Source organism: Podarcis vaucheri (assembly GCF_965113315.1).
Source record: "Podarcis vaucheri genome assembly, chromosome: 17".
NCBI classification, from domain to species: domain Eukaryota; kingdom Metazoa; phylum Chordata; class Lepidosauria; order Squamata; family Lacertidae; genus Podarcis; species Podarcis vaucheri.
In genome coordinates, this window is record NC_138755.1 from 24175953 (window position 1) to 24185082 (window position 9130).

Here is a 9130-nt window from a genome sequence, read left to right on the forward strand (position 1 = left end):
CCGCTTCATTAAACCAGTCCTCTTAATATTTCACAAATCCATTTTCGATAAATACCTCGGGGGAACTGTAAGGCTTACAGCATCAGATTAACAAACATGCGATGCCAAAGATAGAAGGTGCAGTAACAGGCTTTGCCTTGCAGCCCTTACTGCAGGCAATGGCATTTCTCAAGCCTTGCTGGAATTAACACTGACAACCAGGCCCCACGTGTTCATTAGGTAGGCTGGACTTCTCAGGGAAGCAACCTCCCATTGGGATGGAAGAGAGGAAGCTTTTTGTGTGCGAGTGCCACGTTTTCAATTATACAGAGGCCAGCGAATGGCAAAAGGAACAGATTTGTAAGATGAGCGCCCACACAAAGAAGAATGAACCATTCAGGCATTCACACTGAGATGCACATTGCCTTATACATACAGTCATACTTCCTTACCTGAGCCCCCATTATCAAATGAGAGGGTGAAATTAGATATGAAGTGAGGTGTCCTACTTATACATCCCTAGGACTCTTCTAGACAGAGCTACACAATATTAGGGAAGTGTGTGTATATTTAGCATCTGTGATCACACCATGCAAACACAAAACTTGGTATCTGGTCATCCAGCAAGTTTCTGCTACCTTTTGTTGTTTTGTTTTAGAGGAAGCCTCTAGCCCTTCAGCTACAGAGATAAGTGATGGTGAGCTAAATAGCCGGAGACAGATGAATGACTGTGCACATCTTCTAAAGTTCAAAGGTAGAACTGTTCTAGAAAGCACACAGGTGATCCAGAACAGAACTTCAGAGAATGAACAAAACTGCACAGGGAGGGGGGAAATGGACCAAAATCACCTCTTCCTTCCATTCAGGGGAACGTTTTGTGAACAGACCTCTGCTTACACATTTCTGGACTCAACCCACTGTAAATAAATTAAACCCACTGTGAGTAACACTTCGCCGTGAGTTCAAATGAATTCATACTATATATGAAAGCAAATCAACGTGCCTTTCCTTCAGGGAGTTGCCCAAAAAGCAACACAAACATTTTGTCTGCCTTGCCAATCACTCTTTTGTAGCGTAAAATACTTTCATGTAAATATATTTGGGTTGGCAGCATCAAGCCCCATTCAAGTGTTTGATCAACATGATTAACCATTTCATGAAGGAGGGAGTGGAGCTGGGCCTGTGGCCACTAGCCCCACCCCCACCCCTATGCATATGCATATGCACAGCAGCGGAGTGTATGCCCGCACTGCCAGGGGTGGGCACATGGGGGCAGGCCGTGGCCAAGAAGAGCAGGTGGCAGCTTTGCCGCTCACTCCCCCCCTACTCTCTGCTACCAGGTCAGGCCAGGTCAGGCATGCCTCACCGTGGCCAAGGTGTGATGCTCTCTGCCTTGAATGGGAACCCTGTGTGATCAGCAGGCTTCCGGCCCAATGTGGAGATGGAGGCTGCCCATGCAATACTGAATCCTGATCTCCATAAGCAGAACAGAACCCCAACGCATGGATGTTGTTGCATCACCAACAGAGATACAAGGTAAGTTTGGTACCAGAGAGAGCACCCTTACTTTCCTCCCTTATGCTAAAACCAATACATATTCTCAAGGACAGTACTGTTAATCCAGATGTTTCTCTAAACTAGAGTTTACGCCCTCTTTTTTGGGGGGGGCAACAGGTCCATCCTAGGTGATGTTTTACATTTCAAAGGAAATATTCAGGATTTGGGGGTTTGTTTGTTTATTTATGAGTTTTTTTGGTGCAGACACAGAGAAGCTCAGACTTGGTCTCAGGTGCCGCAGCCCTGTGTGCCTATTTCCCCAGCTCAGGCTGGCAGTGGTTCGGGCTGTCCTCTTTTTTTTGCTCTTCAAGATATGACAACCCTACTCTATACACAACTGAAATCTCATAAGTTTTTCACAGCCTCCTTTTTTCATTCTCACTCCCACGCAGCTCGACTCACATTTTAGAAACCTTTCTGTGCATGAGTATTTGCATCAGGATGTGGAGACACATTAAGATGTGCATACTATTTAAAGCATGCTTTAGTTATGCTCCACCCACGCTCAGATGAGCATTCCCATCTGTGGCTTCAGCTGATGATACTCAAAAGGAAACTTGTTTAGACATATAGGTCCCCTTGCTGCATCAGGTTAAATTAATCAAACGATGACTATTTTAACTCCAAAGTTAAGGCACATGCAAGAATATGATCTATTCTCAAACTGTAATGCATAATATAATAACCATGAAATATGGTTGCTACTTTACCTGTTCAATACTGTAGCTGATTGTTCCCTGCACAACCATGGGGCACTATTTTTCGTGATGACATGTTCTTTAAACACACACAAGATTCTGCACACATGCACACAAGATTCTGCTCATAACTAGCATTTTTGATCCCACTATCTTGTTTCTAAACAAGCAATGCAACTTGGTCACTGGTCTTATCAAAGCTGGGACAGGTTAAACCAATGCAAGAGTAAATGCAGTGATAAGCCAAAGTTTGTCACAGTTAATGGATAAATGAATTGCCTCAATCAAGTCACTATATTGGAAACCCAACTGCCTAAAAAGTGGGGGAGGGGAGTATGAATTGTTTTACAGAATGGTTGTGATGCTAAAACAAGATAGGAACTATAAAAGGTTTTAAAAACTGTTAATGGTAATTAATAAAAGCCTGACAAAAGTACAAATAAAAGATAAAACACATGATCACTATTATTTTATTTCTTATTTTATCAATACTTGTAGAACATTCTAATTGTTATAGGAATTTTTTTTTAATTGTAAACTCAAATTATACACCCAATTTATTCCTACTTTTATATGCACTTGGAAAAAGTACACCAGGAATGTGACAAGTGCAGTATTTATATAAAGAATATATTTATCAATGCATTTAACTGATCTGCATCTGGGGAAATCTGCTTAAACATATATCCACAAAGACACAATTAAACTATGACATAAAAAGAGTTCATACAATTACTATAAATCTATCAAAACCAGGAAAATGCTATTTAAGATGTGAAATTTCTGGAGGGCAAAAATTGACCATTTCCCCAATCAAATATAAAAGGCATAGGAAAAGGGTAAAAGCCTTGTAAAGTTATTTAGTAGGCAAAGCTAAGCAAAACAAAACAAGTGTCTACATAGATTCCCTTGATTAGTAAGAGAAAAATCCATTGGGATTTATTCATTAAATAACCACTGACATTTAATATTCTCATATTTTGTATAGTCTGTCTCATATTTTGTTTGGTGCCCTTTTTCTGGTATCTGGGACATCAACCACATGAACTGGCTTGTGAGCACTGGATTTTTCACCCATATGCCCTGTTTAAAAATGATGCCCACAAGTGTCTATCCCATAATGTCAGAACTGTTTTAGGAGGGCATGACACACTCACTTCAAATCATGCATCTGAATAAGATTCAGTACCACATATCATCCAATCCAACCTACTGATAATTCAGGGCATTTGAAAATATCTGGCAAAAATTCCACGAAGCAAAACATGTCCATCATGGTATCATCAAACCGCAAAGGCAGGAGTGAGCAGTCTTGCTCCCGAGTCCTTGTGAAGTCTATGTATACACACCAATAAACTCCTGCATACCATCTAGAAACATAATTGCATTACAAAACCTACTTGTCTCCTTTGCTTTTTTAGTGCTCTGCTTGTTTGTTTGTTTGTTTATCTGGCTTAATATAAAACAAAATCTGCCACCGAAGTAAAATTTGCAAGTGAAGTATCCTGTTGCTTCTAACTACCTGGCAAATAAAGCTGATCACATAACAGCACTGACATACACTCTTTTTTGCAGAAATTCATTACAGTTATTAATAATTGATTGTGCTAGCTTTGTTTCCTAACAGTTAATGTGGGATTCTGTAATAAATGTAAGACTGTCTTTGCTACTGTTCAAAGAAACCATTTCTTTAAATATTGATCATGATTTAACCAGTCAACATCTCCATTCACCTCTGACGGTAGAAAAGAAAGCTGCATATATAAATTTCAGATAAATAAATAAATTCAAAATAAGTGAAGTTATTTTTCTTATACAAACTAGTAACCACACAGCGCACTGTTGCTAGAAGCTCTAGGATCAGAAAGCAATAATGAAACATCAAAAGAATTCACATTAAAAATATTTAAGCAGCTGATTTACATAATCCAATTGATTTCATGAATACCATGTTAGAATTCTCATGAATACTCTTGTTAGAAACCCATAAGTGTTTGAATTTGAATTTTATTACTGCAAGCTGGGCCTGGTCAAACCTAAATCTAAAGATTAAAGTATAATCTGAGCATTAGAAGATACTAACCTACTAAACATTCAGACTAAATTGTCATAGAAAAGGTTCAGTGCTCTCATGCCAATGGATGTCAAAAACAAAACAAAAAAAACCAAACATAAGGAGGAGACAAGAGATAAAATCTATCTATACCAGCATTCAGAGCAGCAATTTTCTACTTTCCTAAAGCTGATATTGACCTTGGCTGTCCTAATGCAGATTTCTATTTTAACCCAAGACAAGAAGAACGTATTTCAATTCTTTATGGGAAAGCATGTCAACAGAAGGTTCAGGGCACGCATTCATCAAATTCAGTGGCATTCAAAGATAAATGTAAATGTCTATTTCTCTGTTAATTATAAAGAGCGCAGGTAACAACAGTGATCTAACAAAACATAAGTTTCTGTTTTGACACAGAATGGTTTCCTCAGTTCATGATTTCATCAAACACACCAAGGGGAAAGTCCCAAACATTTCACTAAAACTAGGCCTCCTTAATTTCAGCCTTCCTTTCTTCCCAACAAAACCCAACTCAAACCCACACTTTCCAGCATCATAGCTAAAATGAAAGCACAGCCATATTCTAAGTTTGCTGGAATTTTATAGCAAACCATTTTCAGAAAGTGGCTTTCAAAGCAGTTTGCATGCCAATTATGCTAAAACCCAGAACTTTCCCTCACCATCTACTACCATGGTAAAAAGCACCTGACTTAGAAGGGGAGCCAATTCACGCACTCATTTTGCCACACGAAACTGCCCCTTTGGCTTGCAAAGACACTGTAGAGCTCAAGCATTAACCATGCCTAATTCTGTTTAGGATTGGGGTTTGGTATTATGGACAAATAACATCATTCTGATCTTTGCTCATGCAGAAAGCTAACATGCTACTACGAATTTTTGTTCAATACAATACTGAAGGCAGGTCCATCTGCACACATGTGCCTGTTTAACTTCCAAGGGCATGGAGCTTGTCCCTGTACAGGACAAGCCACTATTTGTCCTTAATCTGGACTTCTTACAACTCAGTTCTCAGACCTGTTTGCTGGCCCAGCAAGTCATTGCAAATAGGTTGCAACGCCCACCATCTGTGCAATGTGACAAAACATGTCACTGTAGCAAAGCAAAATAAACAACCAGATTAAAATGAGTACAAGTCAACTACAACAGCCTAACTTGTTTATCAAAAAGGCTGCCTACCACCTTTTCTCCTTAGGTTTAGAGTGCAGTTTTGCCATCGGCAAAGAAAAGAAAACTTACTAGGCCACACTAAGATCCATTAATATGCTGACATTCATTTCAGTGAGTGCACTGAACTGCTTAATGGAGAGGAGACTGCCATAAATAATCAAGCACAGTTCTCCAAAATGTCATGCGAGCCTTTCTTTAAAATGGGTGCTATATTATCAAGTAAATACAAGACATCTTTGCAGACAGGGTCATGCTATACAGAACTCAAGCCTCTTGTCCTCCTATCTGTAAAAACGCTGGCAAGAAAGTCTCGGTACCGCCATGCAGTATTTATACTGTACTATAGTTATTCACTAGTCCATAAAAGCCTTTGGAAAAACTAAATTAAGAACCACCACAAACAAAAAGAAAAAGCATCGACCATTTGAAGTTTGATTCTAATTGTATTGCACAAAACACCTACAGATCTGCATGATTACTTGAAGAAAGAATTCACTCCTTATTTGCACTCTTGTGAATTATTCTAGATCCACACTTTAAAGATAGCAGCATGATCTCCAGAGAGTAGCACAGAGATAGTTAGCAAGAAAGAAAGAAAGAAAGAAAGAAAGAAAGAAAGAAAGAGCTAATGATTAAGATAGATAGTGCATCACTTTAACTTAACAGTCACAATGTGAAAGAGAGTTAAGTGAACTGAAGTGTACTTCAGCTCTGAACTGGTGCTTTGGTGCTTACTGCATTAATTTCAAAAACACTGAATTGGTGTTTTCCATACACCACTTCTACTGACCCCCTCTTGCTTTGGGCAAGCATTGCTGCATCATGTGTCCAGCAGGAAGGGCACATGCCACACAAATATAAAGGGCAGTGGGGACTAAGTTCACACACCGACTTTGATCGGGACCATTTTACACATTAGTTATACTTTAACACAGGGGATTATATCAAATCCCATGCAATTAATATGTTGAGCAGCGACTGACGTTTGGGCCTTTTCAGCATAAGATGTAAAAGCGGCTGGGTGTGCAGGATAACACCTATACCCAGTTGCTTACTTCGCTCCTGCATATGCACAAAGCTAATACTCTTCTGCTCCAGGCTAATCCAATGTGGAGTAATGATCTAGTCCTTAACTGTGTGCTCCCAGCAGACTAAAACCCTAGCAATTCAAGCACACCAAAAGTGTGAGGATTGTGCATTTCTCTACTTTTTTAAAAAACCAGTCATTTTAAACACAAGGGGGGTGGGAATAAGCCTTGTTAAGCAACGCCTAGCCAAGGGTAATGATCCTGAGTGTGTAGCCGCGACCACAACTAACCCTCATTGTTCCGCTCCCAACAAGAGCAAAGGCGGAGTTCTCGGCTCGCTTTAGTTTAAGGTTACCAGATTATTTTTTTTCAATGAATCCGGGGACACTTTTCAACTTCAATGGATGCTGGTATGGCGACTGATTTGTAAATCCGGGGACTGTCCCCGGGAAACGGGGACGTCTGGTAACCTTACTTTAGTTCTCTCCGCCTGCTTTCACAGAGAAGGGCAAAAATGTGAAAGCGACAAGTCTGCCTCTTTCCGGCTCAGGATGAGGCTCCTTGGCATCCTCGCTCCCTGCCCGCTCCACTGCGCAGGCAAACGGAGCGCATCTCTCTTTCCCCCCCTCCCCGCATCTTCTCCTCTTAGCAAAGCAAGTTCCTTTCCATTTGAACTCTCTGGGTTCGCCTAAGGGGAGAAGAGAGGATGCTCGCTGCTCCCGGGGCCCACCCTCCCACTCCCCCCCCAAAAAAAAGCAAAGGCGTCGCATTGATACCGAGTGTTTCTGGACGGTAAAGGAAGCTGGGAGAGCGACGGGAAGGAAGGGAAGGCGAGCAGGGAGCGTGACCGCAGGAAACTCCTCGCCAGAGGAAAGGGAGGGGGGAGACGGAGCCCAGCAGGCCAGGCCGGGGAAGGCGCGCTTTGGTGGGCCTCCCCATCCCTCCTCCTCCTCCTACCCGCGGCAGACGCTGAAGCAGAACCGGCCCGCCGCATCCCTCCTGCTCGTCCAGCCGCCGAGTGGAGACCCGGACCGAGACCCGCCCCCTCCCCCCTCCGTCAGGTCCCGCTGCTGGACCTGGGCCAGCCCGAGCAGCTCCTGCCCAAGAAGCAACAGGCGGCCTTCGCTCCGCCAGCCGGTCTCCCCCCGCCCCACGCAGGCCAGGCCTGGCCGAGCCCTCCGCGGGCGCAGCGGCGCGCGCGACCCCCTGCTCTCCACCCCCCTGGAAAAACGAGGCTGGCCGAGAGAGTCTGCCCCCCCCCCCGCTCAACGCCGCCGACCGAACCGGGATGCTCCCGGGGGGGGGGTTCCCAAAAGACAGGAAAGAGCGAGATCCAAGGAGGATCCAACTGTAAGCGCCTTACAGTTGTTGCAACAGCAGCAGCGCCGGTGGTCGAGTGCGGGTCCCGCGAGGAGCTTGCGCCGCCGCTCCGGCCTGACGATCTGTCCCTCCGCCTCGCCCTGAGCCCGGCTGGGCCGAGGGTGACCCTCGCCCTCCCGAAGTTCAGCCGAGGGCGTCGCGGGGAGGGGGCGTCTTTTGTCCGTCTCCGGGGAGCGGCTGGTGCCAAGAGGGACCCGCTTTCTCTCTCCCGGGCGAGGCTCCTTTTGCGCCCTCGGAGAAACGCGCGCCGGCTCCCCGGACCCTGAATCCTGCGACGGCAGTTGCCCTATTTTCCCCGCGGCTGCTCTGGGAGGAACGAAGCGAGCGGGCGGCGGGAGGGAGGGAGAAAGCGAGGGTCGGATTCGGCTCGGCTCTCCTCTCCAACACGTGTTAAGAAGTTTCTTCGCACCCCATTTCGCTATTAGGTGGGTAGCCTCAACTATGGAACCCCCTCCCCAATCTTCTAGGGGCCAGGTTACCTTCTCTTCCCCCAATAAAATATTTGAGGAGGACAGACCCATTCCCCCAAAAAAGTTAATGGGCAAAACCATTCAGATGCTGTGTGTGCGCGCCCTGTCCTGGGATTGGTTATGCGAGCTGGGGCTTACCTGCGCCCCCTCCCCCCAAAATAATATTTTATTCAAGTTGGCACCCCTGCCCCCAAAACAGTTTGCCTGGCTGACCAGAGTGTTTTCTTTGAAGCACCAGGTATTTTTTTAACGGGATATTGTCCTGCTAATTATGCAGCTGGCCGCTTGCTCTGCTGCTGCTTTCAACTTCCAGGAATCTTTCACGTTTTGTTCTTATGAGAGCCTCAGGGCAAGATCTGATCCACAGACAGTGATAAAAATCTGTTTTAGTGGATGAATGCATGCATAGCATTAACTATGCCTGAAGAAGAAGAAGAAGAGGAGGAGGAGTTTGGATTTGATATCCTACTTTATCACTACCCTAAGGAGTCTCAAAGCAGCTCACAATCTCCTTTCCCTTCCTCCCCCACAACTAACACTCTGAGGTGAGTGGGGCTGAGAGACTTCAGAGAAGTGTGACTAGCCCAAGGTCACCCAGCAGCTGCATGTGGAGGGGCGGGGAAGCGAACCTGGTTCACCAGATTACGAATCCACCATTCTTAACCACTACAGCATACCGGCTCTATATAGGTCAAAAGGCTCTATGTAGGTCAAAAGGCTGCTTCCAGTATTTTTAGGATGTTAGGCCACCATGATGCTGCCTCTTCCTCAAAATAT

At 44.4% G+C, this 9130-nt stretch overlaps 1 protein-coding gene across 16 annotated transcripts in view; it reads right to left on the reverse strand.

Annotated features, from left to right (window-relative positions):
• The window catches only part of MPDZ (multiple PDZ domain crumbs cell polarity complex component), a 134246-nt gene extending 126064 nt beyond the window's left edge, over positions 1–8182 (reverse strand). For 4 of the 16 annotated variants that reach the window (XM_082204469.1, XM_082204481.1, XM_082204474.1 and 1 more), the window contains exon 1: positions 7867–8171. The gene's annotated coding sequence lies outside the window, so the exon portion shown is untranslated. Of the gene's footprint in view, positions 1–7460; positions 7540–7866 lie in introns of those variants that run through there. The other 12 variants (XM_082204478.1, XM_082204468.1, XM_082204471.1 and 9 more) reach the window with 9 other exon arrangements.
• Positions 8183–9130: the final 948 nt, after the last annotated feature.